The sequence below is a fragment of the Miniopterus schreibersii genome (assembly GCF_964146895.1).
Source record: "Miniopterus schreibersii genome assembly, chromosome: 8".
NCBI lineage: Eukaryota > Metazoa > Chordata > Mammalia > Chiroptera > Miniopteridae > Miniopterus > Miniopterus schreibersii.
The window spans coordinates 616,580-631,636 of record NC_138109.1 but is presented as its reverse complement, the minus strand read 5'-3'; the positions used below and the strand labels follow the sequence as shown (position 1 = coordinate 631,636).

Below are 15,057 nucleotides of genomic sequence, written 5' to 3'. Positions count from 1 at the left end.
TGTCCCCCTGCCCCCCTGCCCCCCGCGCCCGCCCCGTCCTGTGAGCGCGGCAGCTGCGAGCCCGTCTCGCCCCAAAGCTTTTCAAAGGGGCTCGAGTCGCATCGAGAGCCCAGAGCTCCCTGCAGCCCGCGTTCCGGGGCGCTTGGCGGCCAGAGAGGAGCCCGAGGCCTGTCCTGCACGAAGGGGAAACTGAGGCCGGAGGAGGCGAAGCCCCGCGCGCGGGAGGACCACCCGTCCTGCCCCCGCGCGCAGCCTGGCCTGGGGGCAGCACCCCGGGCCCTGGTGGGCAGGGCCAGGCAGCAGGGGTGGGGCACCCATGGCCCTGGCCTCGGCGGTGCCCCAGGTGGCGCCCCGACAGGGTTGACCCTCAGCCCCTCACCCTCGAGGGGGCTTTCTCCCCAGATCTCACGCCCCCCCTTCCCCCCTGCCCCCTCCCCGGCCGACAGGGGCTGTTGGATGGGCAATGGGGCAGGACGGACGGGGCCTTAGAAGTCTATCCGGCAGGCTTCAGCCCGCCCCAGAGGGGCCCCAGGCAGGCCTGGGGGTGAGCCCTGGGCGAGATGCCGAAGAGCCAGCAGACAGTCCCAGAGTGACGTCAGGGCGATCGCCCCAGGGCCCCTGGCTCCAGGCTGCACCCCCAGCCACTGGCTTCCAAAACACGCAGGGCCTGCAGCCCCGCCCCCCAGCAGGGGCTTCGGGCTCCACCCAGCACCCCTGCTGCCTGGGCCCCCCCCCCCCAGCACGGCCTCCTTCACCTCCAGCCTCCAACTCCACCCTCTCCAGGTCCCCTGGCCCCAGCCTCTGGTTGCCCCTTCCAGGAACACCTTGCATCACCTCCCACGGGGCAGATGGGCTGGGCCTCAGGGGCAGGATTCTGGACAAACAGCCCTGGGGCCCTGGGGGCACACTGGAGATGAGGCAAGGTCCCCTGTGGAGGACCTGCAAGACTGAAACCCAGGGGCCAGGGATTGGGGACGTGGCAGGGGCTCTGGGGCCCAATAGCCCTACAGAAGGGAATTTGCTGTCCCCACCCCTTGCCTGCCCTGGGGCACTTGCTGTGGTTCCCCAGCTGACTTGGAGCAGAGCCAGGTGGCCTAGGGCAGGTGGGGGCAGAAGAACAGGGGACCCAATGACCCTCCCCTGGCTATGCTCCTGGCCCAGCCCAGCCCAGCCCCCAGACATCCCCACATCTGCCTGGTGCCCACCTCTGCTTTGGACGGTGGCTGAAGGTGCTGGGCTGCCAGGCTGGTGTCAGGATTGGGGCAAAGGGCAGAAGGAAGACGGCTTAGCAGGCAGGAGGGTCCAGGTCAACTGCCTCAGCCCCGTGTGGGGAGGGCAAAGAGACCCAGGGCCAGGGGCCGAGTCCTCCCCACCAGGCTAAACTGTGTCCCCTGCTGCTAAAGGGAAGTGAGGGGGCCCAGAGGGATCGGATGGGATGCAGGGGGCCCTCCCAGGAGCGAGACCCTCCCCCTCCCACACCACCTCTGTTGGCAACAGCTGGCTGCGGTTATCCAGAGCCTGCACCAGGTTCCTCCCTGGGTGAGGAGGGGTCTCTGCTCTGCAGACAGCCAAAACCAGGAGACCAGTGAATATGAAGGCGTTGCCCAGAAGTGGAAGAGGGTGGTGGTGTTGGGGTGCTTTTGCTGGGGCTCCTGGGAGAGGAGCACTGAGATGGAGGTGGGTGACAGGAAGGGCCCCCTTACTTCCTTCTGAGGTGCCCCCAGGCCCGACGTTCAAAGCCCCAGCCTTGTCCTGCCTCCTGGCTGCATTCACACACACTCCCCCTTAGTCTGGCTCTGAAACCCTGCAGCTGGTCCCTGCTGCCCTGGCCATATGACCCTTTGGGGGTTCAGAACCAGCCACCCCAAGATGTGCCTCAGAAATGTGGACATAAACAATGTTCCGCCTGGCTGACATGGCTCAGTGGTTGAGCGTTGATCCGGGCGATCCAGGTTTGATTCCCACTCAGGGCACATGCCCAGGTTGTGGGCTCCATCCCCAGTACAGGGCGTGCAGGAGGCAGCCGATCCATGACGCTCTCTCATCACTGGTGTTTCTCCCTCCCTCTCTGAAATCAATAAAAATATTCTTTTTAAATGTCCAAACCTGTAGCGAATTTTTGTATTTTTTTTATTTTTAATCCTTACCTAGACATGTTTATTCATTTTGGAGAGAGAGGAGGGAGAGAGAGAAAAACATTGTGTTCACTGCAACCCAGGTATGGGGACTACACCCCAATCCACTGAGCCACACCGTCCAGGATGAGAGTTTTTATGAGTTTACTTGAACTGACAACAATTGCTGGGGAAGCCATGGGGGGGCTGGGGAAGCAAAGCAGGGACATCTCTGGGACTGGATAGAGTAAAACAGGAAGACACATCTTTTACATTGGTGGGTATAGGGTAATGGGGTAATTAATCAGCATTTATTGCACTTGGAGATGGTATGGGGCGTTCAAGATAACAATGAGGGGTTGTGTGGTCTTGCTCTGGGTGTGCCCTCAGGGGTCTGGAAAGGCTATTACTCTGGCATTTCAAAGGTATGTTTCTCTTTATCTTTGATGCAAAAAGACCGCAGACAGGCTCAGTTAGGTAAAGACTGACCTTTGTTAAGGAAGCTACAGGCCGAGGAGGGGACACCCAGCATGGCCTGCGTTTGGTTAGGAAGTTTTATGCTCAGACCGTCCTGCGTGGTTAGTGGTTGCTGTCGGCCTCTGAGTGTGTCAGGGCTCCCCTGAGCTGGTCTCGTTTAGTTTGTGGCCTGAATACCAATCACTTTGAGTTAAAGGCAACTTTAGCCTCAGGCTCAAGAGAAGCTTCTGCCCCTCCCTGACTACCTGGAAGAACTTGAATCAGAGGCCTTGCCCCTGGTGAGAGATTATCAGCGACGACCTCTTCTGACCTGTCTCAGGGCAGGACCCGTTTCTGTGTCTTACAGACCCTGGTTCCCTTCTGTCTCTGATCCTCTCCTCTCGTGCACGTGGGGGTCTGTCTCTCAGGTGTGCAGGTTCCATACATACCTATGTCTTAAATTTGGCTATTTTCTATCGCTACTCTGTCTCGGGTCTATTTCATTATTAGACCAGCTAGAGGAGCCCTGCGGGTAGAGGAAAGTCTGTTCCTCCCACAACCCTTTTTTTTTTTTTTTTTTTGGTTAATCCTCACCTGAGGGCGTTTTTTATATTGATCATTGATTTTTAGAGAGAGTGGAAAGGAAGGAGAGAGAGAAACATCCATGTGAGAGAGACACACGGACCGGTTGCCTCCCACACACGTCCCGACCGGGGCCAGGGATTAAACCTGCAACCCAGGTATGTGCTCTTGACTGGGAATCGAACCCATGACCCTTTGGTGCTCAGGTGACGCTCTAACTAGATCCACAGTGGCCAGGGCCCTCCCCACAACCCTTTCTCTGCAAAGTCCCCACCTCTCTCTGGGGTTCTCCTCCTGCTCACCCCTGACTGCTCTCACCTTGGGGGGACACTGGCAGCTCTGGGACATCCTGGGCTCCACACGCTTCCCCGTGGCCCTTCCCTCCCTGGCCTGTACTCCTGGCTTACCACACCCTGCTTCCCCCCCCCCCATGGCCATGACCATCTCGGGCTAGAAAGGTCCAGGACCCAGCACATTCATCCTCTGTGCCACCAACTGCCCTTCTCCATCCTGCCGGCTCCCCGCCAGCTGCTCAGACAGACACCCTGGTGTCACCCCTGCCTCCACTGTGCTCTCATCCTCGGAATTACCTGGCCCCATCCAGCCCGTCCAGCCCACTGTGCTGCCCTCCACATGGCTCTCCCGTGGCCTCCTTGCCAATTTATCTTTTTTAAAGAAGTAGCTGAAAAATGTCAGTGGCTTTTTGGCTTTTTTTTTTTTTGCAGAGAAAGAAAAGGTATTCCTAAAGTTCATGTGGAATCTCAAGGGACCCTGGACAGCCAAGGCAATCTTGAGAAAGAGCAGGAAGCTGGAGGTCCCACACCTCCCGATTTAAAACCCACCACAAAGCTGCAGGGATCGAATCAGGATGGTGCTGGCATAGAGACAGACAGAGACCAATGGGACAGAACAGAAGCCCAGAGTGAACCCTCACACCTGTGCTCACACAACTTCCAACAAGGGCGCCAGGACCGCCCATGGGGAGAGGACAGTGTTTTCAACAAACGGGGCTGGGAGAGCCGGACGTCCACACACAGAAGAGTGAACTTGGACCCCCACCTCACACCACACGCAAGGGTAACTCAAAATGGATTTGCTCCTATGGTTTCCTCTAAGAAGACAGTAAATCTACGTAAACTTAGATTTGGCCATGGCTCTTTAGCTGTAACACCAAAAACACAAGCAACAAAGATAGGGAAAAGAGATAAATTGGATTTCATCAAAATAAACGTCTTTGTGCATCAAGGACACTATCAACAGAGTGAGAAAAACACACGGACAGGAGAAAAATATTTGCAAATCACAGGTCGGACACGGGTCTAGTGTCCAGAATATACAAAGAACTCTCACAGCTGCACAGCAACCACAACAAAAAACAGGTCCAAAAATGGGCAGAGGACCTGAACAGACATTCCTCCAACAAAGATACACAGGTGGCCAGTGAGCCAGCCGTGGACGGATGCTCAGCAGCACCAGTCACTGGGGAAACGCAAATCACACCACAGTGAAGCACTTCACGCCCACTGGCATGGCTGAAATAAAAAGGCAGACAGTAACAAGTGTTGGCAAGAACCTGGAGCCACTGGACCCTGTGTGCATGGCAGCTGGGGTCGTAAACCAGCGAGACTGCCCTGGAAGACAGGGTGGCGGTTCCTCGGGTTAAACCTAGAGAGTTACTCCGTGACCCTGCAGTTTCACCCCTACGTAAATACCCCAAAGAACTGAAAACAGATGTCTTTTTTTTTTTAAGTATCTTTATTGATTTCAGAGAGAGGAAGAGAGAGAGACAGAAACATCAATGATGAAAGAGTCATTGATCGATCCCGCAACCCGGGCATGTGCCCTGACCGGGAATCGAACCCTGATTGCCAGGATCCCAGGTCGACGCTCAACCTCTGAGCCATGCCCGGTCGGGCTGAAAACAGATGTCAAACAAACACGTGTACATGAATGTTCGTACTAATCACAGTAGCCAAAAGGTGGAAACAGCTTCAAAGTCCATATAGTCTTTATTTATTTATTTATTTATTTTAAATATATCTTTATTGATTCCAGAGAGAGGAAAGGAGAGGGAGAGAGAGAGACAGAAACATCAATGATGAGAGAGTCATTGATCGGCTACAGCCCGCAACCCGGGCATGTGCCCTGACCGGGAATCGAACCCTGATCACCTGGATCCTAGGTTGATGCTTAACCGCTGAGCCATGCCCGGCAGGGCTATTTATTATTTTAAAATAAGTTTTTATTGACTTCAAAGAGAGGGAGGGAAAGGGAGAGAGAGAGAGAAACATCAATGCTGAGAGAGTCATTGATCAGCGGCCTCCTGCTCGCCCCCTACTAGGGATCAAACCCGCAAGCATGTGCCCTGACAGGAATTGAACCTTGACCTCCCGGTTCATAGGTTGACGCTCGGCCACGGAGCCGGGCTGGTCCATCTAGTCTTAAACCTCGCTGACCAGCTATTTCCAGATAGAACTCGCCCTTGTGGGCTGGCTACTCTTCCGTCATGACCAGTCAGCAAGGTGTTTAAAATTACTTAAATTAACGTAATGCAGGCACGTGTATACTCGTGACTGGTCAGCAAGGTGTTTAATAAGGAACGAAGCTCTGACTCCCTCTATACCACCTTGAAAACGTGATGCTGAGTGAGAGAAGCCAGGTACAAAAGGTCACACTTTGCATGAACCACCCATATGCATGATCCACTCTCCTGCCTGCTGCTGCCACAGGTGCAAGCTGTTTACCTGGCAGGTGCTGGCAGAGCTGAGTCCGGGCTGCCCCTCCCCCAGGCAGGGCCCTGGCAGTGAGAGACCAGGGGACCTGGAGACCAGGGTGGGTCCAGTGGCCCTGAGAGCAGCCCCCTCCCGTTCCCCTGGACGAGTTACTGTGATCCCCACGGCCAACACCCCACCAGACCCTGCTCACACCTGCATGGGCCTGGGGCCCACCAACTCAGAGGGGCCCACCTGAGTTCGTGAACTTCATGGCCCAGGGGACCCCTCCCTGAATAAGCTCAGGCCTGTAGGTGGTACCTGAGGACAGGAGACTTGGGAATAGTGGGCGGGGGGGGGGGGGCAGAAGGGGTCTCCAGGGATCGGAGCTCAAAGGCCTGTGGGTGCAGCAGCTGCCTGTGGACCAGCCCTCCTCGCTGTCTCCTCATCTCTCTGGTGTGGCCTGGAGGCCTGTCTCTGGTCTGTGCTGGTGTCGGGGTCTGTGTGTGTGCCACTCCCTGATCCCCAGTCTCGGCCTCTCTCAGGGCCTCCGAGTGTCTGCACCACACTTCCAGTGCCCCCCCCCAGCCCAGGATGCGCCAGGGCGTGGCCCCACACTCCGGGCTGGGCGGGTGACTGCCGGCCTGGCAGCAGCTGCGGGAAGCTCGGGGAACAGTTGTGGCCTCCCTGCCAAGGCGCCGCCCAGGCCCGGACAGGAAATGGGGCTGGGGGCTGGGAGCACTGACTGTGCCTCACGGTGCTCTTGGTTCCCCCACCCTCAGAGCGCCCCCCAGGCTGCTGTAAGGGTGGGGGCAGAGTGCTGGGGGGAAGCTGGAGCCTCCCCAGCCCTATCCCTGCAGGCTCTGACTCGACCCAGCATCCTGTTTTAGGGCCCAGCAGGCCGGAGGCAGGGGCCGCCTGGACAGCCAGGAGCCTGAGCCTGTGTGGGCCTTGAACCCAGCAGCCAACAGCCGCTTCCTTTAGAAGCAGCTCAGCTGCTACCCAGGTCCTGCTTTTAGCCAACGGTCAGGTGGGGACACCTTTGTTTTCCCTGCCCAGCAGCCCTCCTCCTCCTCCTGGTGACAACCCTGGGAGCTGCGTAGTGTCCCAGCAGAACCACTAACTGTGGCCCCTCCATTCCCTGTCTCTAGGGCCACATGAAATTTGAGTGAGGCCTCTGAAAGCTTTCCTGGGTCAACACGGATACCTCGGAGTCTTTGGAGAACTGTAGCTACTAAACAGCCATTTCCCTGCAGAGAGAGAAGAGGAAGCACTGCGGGCGCGGGGTGGGGGTGGGGCTCAGAGAGAGCGTAGCTGGAGCCTGGACAGCTTCAGTGAACGCCTGGATCCAGCCATGCCTGACACCCAGGCATCAGCACATGGGCTCATTCCCTAAGCCAGTCAATTGCCTCTTTTCACACAAGCTGGTTTAAGCATCTGCCACTCGACACCCTGAGTTCAGACTGATTCTCCCCGCTCACGGTCCCAGTCTTCTGTTAGAGAGGTTTGTGTTCTCAACCAAAGGTGTCTCACTCCCTGAATGATTACCTTGAACAGCCCCTCATTTATGTATGTCTGTGGCTCCCAGACCCATCGATGGAGCCAGGCCTCCCATCTGCCCAGGGCAGCCCGGTTCCCCAGTGAGAGCAGACGCAGCCACCTCGAGGAGCCCTGCAGGGGAAGGTGGCTCTCCTGTGGTGCATCCCCGGAAGGCAGCTCTGGTCTTTTCTGAAGCTGATGGTCCAGCTGAGCACTGCCCCAGGGTCTCAGGCCACCTGGGACGTCTCCCTCTGAGAGTGGCAGGAAGGCCACTTGGGTCTTCCCTAGGGTGTCTGCTCCAAGTCTGGGGCAGGGGAGACATGCCCCCTGAAGTGGAGCTGCCCACCTCGATGTTTGCCTCCCTCTACCCTTCACTTGGTACTTTCTGATTCCCCGCTGACCCCAAGTTTTTATGCCCCCCCATGAGGAAAGCCTGGTTCATGACCAAAGGGAGTGACCAGGAGGGTGACAGGCTCAGGTCAGGAGAGGCATGGTTGGGGGCTTGGGGACAGGCAAGGAGCCATGCCCTGGGGCAGAGAGAGGCTGCTTCCACCACACAGGGGGAGGGGTGCAGGGGTCCTTCAGGGTGTGCTGGCAGCCAGAGGCAATGACCAGCACCGTCCCCAAGGCTAATGAGGCCGCCTGCCCACCACACCAGCCTCCTGGGCTGTGATGCCCATGACCTCCCTGGCTATACCCATCTTGGGGCCTTGAGCCCTCCCTGGGCTCTGAGACCACCAGCCTCCTCCCCTCTCAGCACCCATAGGGCTCCACACCCTACCTCACCGCCTGCCATACCAAGGGCTCTGTTCAAATGTCACTGACCAACTGGCCACCCCACCTAAAGCTGCCACCCGTTCTCCCTGTGCCCCTCCCAGCAGACCACTCCCCTGTCTGGGCAGATGTACAGCCCCTGACGCCAGGTGTCTGCTGAGGGAAGGGATGGGGAACAGCCTCCTCGCTATCCTGACCCCGTTTGTCACCAAACCCTGCCTCTGGAAGCCTGCGGGAACTAATTAATGCTCTGGATTACCTACATTCTGCTCCTGCTCCCGCCCCTCCTGGCCCCATCCTCTGTCCTCTGGGGCTGGGAGGCAGGGTCAGGCTCCTGTCTCACTTACTGGAAGCGGAGACAGTCGCCACGTGACGGAGAAGCAGACAGAGCTCAGCAGGACTCAGACCCTGCAGGAGCACCCGCCTGGCTCTGAGACCCTTCAAAGCCAGGCCTGGAGCTCGGCCCGGGTGGGCACAGGTCCTGCTCATGGGCACAGATTGTTTGAATAATTTAGGTTTAGAAAGACCTCCGTCAGACCAATTCCTGCTGAAGAGCAGATGGGGTCGGGGTGGGGGCATCTAAATTATGCATTTCCCCCCCACCCCCACCCCACCAGGTTTCTAGGGAAGGCCTGGCTCTCAGCCAGGCCCCTGGGCAGCCTCCTTCACCCATAGGCCCTGTTCCACCCTGCAACTGCCAGGTTGTCCTGGCCCTGGGCTGGGGCTGGCTGGCCCGGTGTAGCTGTGGACTCAGGACCACAGGCTGATCTCTAAGCTACTTATCTCCTGGGGACGGTATGTGGTTGGGAAATCAGAAGCCTGGCCGGCTGGGAAAGAGCAATGCCGTGATCCACTACAGGCTCTGATTTATGCCCCATGCAGGAGGTGGCCGGGCAGCAGCTGGGGGCCCAAAACTGCCAGAGGCCTGGGCAGGAGGGGGTGTGGTGGCACAGCAACCTTCGGACCCTTGAGGTCCAAAAGGCCCTCCTTGGCAGGAAGCTGCTGTGGGTTCCTGAGAGCTGACCAAGCCCCAGGGCCTGTGTCCCTAAGGCCAGAGGGCCCTGCTGCCTGGGAACTGGCCTGGGAGTGGGGAGGGGATGCCTGGGACCCTTCAGTGCACCTCAGAGAGGGATGAGGCCCTGGGCTGCACAAGGGATCTGGGAATAAGGACCTAGGCCCCCTGCTCCTGCCCTCCAGCCTTCCCCTCAACCTTGCCCCACACCCAGTCCATAAACACATAAAAGAGGATTCAGGTCACGGCCAAAGGGCGAGTTCCAGGGAAGGCCCTGCCACACCCTGCAGACCTACAGGTTAGCTGGGGTGCCAGGACTGCACCTGAAATCCTGGGACAGCTGGGCTGGGCAGTGGTCCAGTGTTCCTGCCCTGCAGCCCTGGGGTAACTGGGGAGGAGCCTGACCCAGATAGTGGTGGGAGCAGGGGAGCCCTGGGCCAGGCCTGTGAGTGCCCCTGTTGCCCTCAAGCCTGCAGCCTGGTGCCTGCCATGGCCCTTGGGAGAGGGTTCTGAGGTGTCCCCCAGGCCTCCTGCTGTCCCCACGGTAGCACGGAGGTCTCCACGGAAACACTCGCAGTCCTGCTCCATGGACTGGTCTGCCTCCACCCACACTCCCACCTGCTCCCCCCTCCTTCCCCATCCCTTCTCCTGACCCTGGCGGCCTCTGTGTTTAAGGAGCAGAGAGGGGACACGGTGCCTGCAGGCTGGGGAGGTGGCGATGGGAACTGTCAGTGGTTCTAAACAGAGGAAATGGGTTCAGTCCTTGCTCAGCTGATGAAGGTGAACCTCCCTGCTGGGATGGGGGCCCTGGTGGCTCAGTGGAGGCCAGAGCCCCTGTGGGGTGAGCGGGTGGGGTGTCCGAGATCACGGGAGGTGGGTTACCAGGGGGTAGTTTGTGTGTGTGCATACATATGTTGCCTCACTCTGTCTACTGACAGGGACCATGGGCATTGACACCAGCGGCAGTAAGCACGCCCGGAGCCCAGACTCGACCTGCCGACATTATAAGGAGCCAGGATTCCTTGCAGAAGTGGCTGAGTTTAGGGTTGGGGCGCGGGGGGCCTAAGATGAGCCTGGAGCATCCTGCGCCAGGAATCGAGGAAGGGCTGCAGGCCTGCTGAACACAGGACCGGTGGAGTGGGAGGGGCAGTGGCAGCGGGAATAGCCCTGAGTGGGGCAAGGCCTGGCTCCAAGCGGGATTGGAGGGCCACCCTAGACTCACACACTCAGAGACAGGCTGGGAAGAGGGGTGACAGTGCCCGAGGCTGTGGCCCTGTGGACCCGCGGAGCTGGGCTGCTGGTCTGTGCTCCAGTCCCCGGGGGGACGGGGCAGGGGGCTGAGGCCCTGAGAGGTGGTGGTCAGGGTGCGGGCTGCGGGACCTCGCAGTGAGAGGGGGGTGGGTGCGGGCTGCTGGGAGCTGGGGCCAGGAGCCAGCTGGGAAGGCAGGCGGGGAGGGGCCGCCCCGACCCTGGGACGGGAGCAGTGCTGCTGACATCGGACACCCCCCATCTTCCATCCCCAGCTGCCCACGACTCCCCCCCCCCACCCCCCCACCCCCCGTCTTCCATCCCCAGCTGCCCACGACCTCGCCCCCCGGGGTCTTCCATCCCCAGCTGCCCACGACCCCACCCCCCGGGGTCTTCCATCCCCAGCTGCCCACGACCTCGCCCCCCGGGGTCTTCCATCCCCAGCTGCCCACGACCTCGCCTCCCCATCTTCCATCCCCAGCTGCCCACGACCCCACCCCCCGGGGTCTTCCATCCCCAGCTGCCCACGACCCCACCCCCTGTGGTCTTCCAGCCCCAGCTGCCCACGACCCCACCCCCTGTGGTCTTCCAGCCCCAGCTGCCCACGACCCCACCCCCCGGGGTCTTCCATCCCCAGCTGCCCCACGACCCCGCCCCCGGTGGCGGTCCCGCACAGGACCACCCGAGGCCGCCCTGCCCGCACCTGCGGGAGCTCGAGCTTCGCGAGCCTCGGGCACCTCGGGCTGCGCCTGGGCACCGCAGGGGCGTCCAGGAGGCCGACTGGTCCAGCGCGGGTCCCGCAGGGCCGCCGCCTTAACGGAGGAGCCGGACAGCTCCCTGGGACCCAGAGGCCTGGGCTGAGCGTGTGCGGGGTAGGGTGCGGGCAGGGTGCGGGTGCCTGTGCGGGATGCGTGTAGGCGGCGTGTGCGGGTGAGCGGTGCCTGGCTGGGAACCGAGCCGGTCGGCGGAGGGCAGGCCCGCCCAGCGAGAGGCCGAGGCCGGCCCCAGGGGCGCGGAGCTCGGCGGGGGGACCAGGCGCCGGCGCTGCCGCGGGGCTCGCGGAGGGCGCGGCGCCTTTAAGGGGCTCTCACGCGCGCGGAGCCGGGGCAGGGAGGGAGGGAGGAAGCGCGCGCGCGCGCGTGCGTGCGCGCGCCGGGGCCGGGGCCGGGCCGTGCGTGCGCGCGGCGTGCGCGGTGACGCGGCCGTGGGGTTTCCCGAGGCTGCGGACAGGGGCCGCCGCGCCCATCGATGGCTGGAGGCGTCTGAGGGCGGACGGAGGCGACGGCGGCGGCGGGCGCGGGCGCGGAGAGGAGCAGCCGCCGCGGGACCGACCGAGCCTCGCCGCGCACCTGCCGCAGCGCCCAGCGGCCCGAGCGCGACCCCCTCCCGGAGCGGCGGCCGAGGCGGCTGAGGCGGCGGGCTGCGCGCGGCAGGCGGCACGAGAGCCGAGGTGAGCGCGGCGGCCCGGCCCGGCCCCGCGGCCCCCGCCCCGCGGCCCCCGCCGGGCGGCCGGACCCCGGCCCTCCCCACGGCCCCCCGCGCCCGCCCGCCGGCCCGCCCGGGCCGCCCCGCCCCCACCCGCCGGGCCGCGTCTTCCTGCCCCGCCCGGGCGGGGTCCGCGGGGCGGGGGGAGCGGGTCCCCGGGGGCGTCGGCCGGGCCCGGGCCGGGGTCGGGGCGGAGTCCGCGGCGCGGGGTCTCAGGTGTGGGGTTCGCCTCCGGGGCCCGGGTCTGGGGTCCAGGGTCGGTGTTCTGGGTGCAGCCTTGCGGTCCGAGTTCTGGGTCCCGGGTCCTGGTCTCAGGTCTCGGTCCGGTTAGGTCGGGGGTCGGGGTCCTGGGCCGGGCCCGGGGGCCCTGGGTCGGGGGTCGGGGTTGTGGCCGGGCCGGGGCTGGGGTCTGCCGCCCGGCCCCCTCCCCGCGCGGGGCCGCGAGAACAAAGGCGGCGGGCCCGCCGTGGGTGCGGGTGCGCGTCCTCCGCTCGGGGGGCCGTGGGCGCCCCTTTCCCGCGACCCCGGAGCCGGGGTCTGGTAGCGGCGGGCGGAGGGGGGGCGAGGAAATGAGGAAACGGGGCCCGGCCCGCGCGGCCGCCGGGGACCCTGGGGGGGCGGCTTCAGGCCGAAGCCGAGACGGAGCCGCGCGGGGAGGGTCCCCACGGTCGCGGTCTTCGGCCGGCGCCGCTTTTACCGAAAAGTGAGAGGCGGCCCCACCGCGAGCCCTCGTCGCCGTTTCCTCCCTCGCGCGGTGCGGGGCCGGTGGACGGGGCTGTGGACCGAGGCCGGCGGGAGGGGGACGGGGGTCCCTGAGGGCGAGGCCGGCCCGGGCCCCCGCGCCCCAATGAATGGCCGGGAATCCAGGCCCCGCGACAAGATGGCGCGGCCGCCGCCACCGCCGCCTTTGTCCGCGCCGCGCGCTCCCGGACCCCCGGCCCCGCCGGTGTCGGGCACTCCTTGGGGGACGGGTCGGGGAGACGGAGCGAGCCGCTCGGTGCCGGCTGTCCCCCTGCGGACTCTCGGGCTTCTCGGCGCCCCGCGGCGAGGGTGGGGGAGCGCCGGGCACCCCGCCGAGCACCCGCCGCGGGAGGCTAAGCCGTTGGGCTGGACGGTCCCCCGTGTTTTTCCTTGCGGGTCGGTGGTTGATGCAAAAGGCGATCAGAGCCCCTCCACCCTTCAGGTTACGTCGTCAGCACCCCGCAGGGGCGGCTTATCCGCGGAATTCCTGCCCACGGCCCCCGCGAGGGTCGTGCCCCGGAGGGGATCGGCGGTGTGGGGGTTTTTGCCCCGGGGAGGGGAGGTGGCGGGAGAGCTTCGCTTTGGGGAGTGTGGTGCTTCTCATTTTGCTGCCTGTCTGCCAACAACGATCTCAAGTATTTCATCATGAAGAGCCCCTCACTCGGAGACTAGGAAAGGATGTAGGTTATTTTTCAAGATGAGCAGGTGAATGGAGGTACAAGCTTTCCAGGTACTGGGCGAGGTCTTCAGAGCATTATCGTCGATCAGATTTCTGCACGACTTCTTTGTTTTCTAGTTTGAAGCAGTAGTCTTTTTTGGGGGGGGGGGTTCTTTATCTGGAAGTAAGGTTTTAGTTTGAATTCTAGTAAGAGACAGGGTCTGTTCTGGATTCTTCCGGAAGGTATGTGTTGCCAGAAGAAGGCGGGCAGGCAGTTCCTTTTTTGCTTCCTTACTAATGCTGGGTTTGTGGCTGGGGACAGAGCTGCTGCCACTGACATGGAAATAGGTGTGAGCACCTCCACATGGCAGAACTGGGTGGCAGCTTTTGGCCGGCTTTCACTTTGTGACAATTAGAATCCAGAGGTGAGTGTAACTGGAAGGGTGAGAGCCCGTCCTGCCAGGATCCTGTGGGGGGACGTTTCTGCCTGCTGGAGGCTGGGCGGCCAGGCCCTTGTCCTTCCTCAGGCTCCGGGGACTGGAGGCAACGGTCCTGCTTCTGGCTTCACAAGCCTTGTGAGGGCCACACAGTCTTTTCAGAAGGTGAGGGTTTAGGAAAGCAGTTAAGTTTTGTGATGGAGCCTGTGGCTCACTCGCAGTCTTCCCTGCTGGGGCCCAGCATTAGGGCTCCCTGTCCTCTGCTGGGTGGTCAGCAGCGGGCCTGTGGATGGAATTGTTCAGTCTGCAATTTTGACTCAGAATGGGCACTTTCTTAATGAACACACCCAGACCAAAACCACTCCTGTCCAATCTCTGAGCTCACTGCAGACAGGTGCTAAGCAGAGTGTCCTGTAACGAGTCCTCAACAAAGGCGACTGTCTGTTTGATATCTTGAATTACTTCTGATCTTCGGGGAAGCTGGAGATAACTTTCCTCAGATTTAATTAGTCTCAAAAGAGTCAAAAAACTGCCAAAGGCTGCAGAATATGTATTGACTTTTCTTTTAAAGTAACCTTTTCAAGAAAATATTTTTCATGCCTAGTAACTTTGATTTGTCTTTGATTCAGTGGTTTGATTGTAAAAGTTATATTTCTTCAAATATCTTTGGGAAAAGTATTCAGGATATCTGTAGACTTATCTGCCATCAGTTGGCTTTTTAGCTAATACTTTAGTGACTAACATTGATTTTATTTTAGTTGTGCAGCATTGGCATTTATTATGCAGCTTCTTCATTGGATTTATTATGCAATTATACAGCTTCTTCATTGGATTTTTTCTTCTCTGCCCAAAAGATTTGGCTCATGTTGACCTCTAAATTGGATTAAATTCTTACTGTGTGCAGACTCTGGCTTTTAGCATTAGTGGATTGGTAATAGATAGTCTGAATTTTATTATCTGGGCTTGACCATATGGCACACCATATTATTTTGAAACCCCAATTTAGCGTAAGTCTAGTAAGGCATTGAGCAAAAGGTTTTAGAAGTTTTTAACCCTGGTATAAATTCTGAGTTTAGGTTTGCATGCGATGATAAGAGTAGTAAGGGAAATTAAGTAGACTGTTCAATTAAATTTTCGGTTTCGTGAATGTAGAATGAGGGTATAGAAACAAATTTAGGTTCAAACTGAGATCAGATAGATAATTTTACAAAACTGAATGGGTAACAGCTGAGGAAAGAAAGAGTCCCAATATCTGTGGAGAATGTGTACATATTGAGGAATGGAACATCACGCTGACTGC

At 60.4% G+C, this 15,057-nt stretch overlaps 1 protein-coding gene across 3 annotated transcripts in view; it reads left to right on the top strand.

Annotated features, from left to right (window-relative positions):
• Positions 1-11,592: 11,592 nt before the first annotated feature.
• GNB1 (G protein subunit beta 1) overlaps positions 11,593-15,057 on the top strand; it is a 59,353-nt gene continuing 55,888 nt past the window's right edge. The window contains exon 1 of one of the 3 annotated variants that reach the window (XM_081146053.1): positions 11,593-11,886. The gene's annotated coding sequence lies outside the window, so the exon portion shown is untranslated. Of the gene's footprint in view, positions 11,887-12,107; positions 12,138-15,057 lie in introns of those variants that run through there. The other 2 variants (XM_081146051.1, XM_081146052.1) reach the window with 2 other exon arrangements.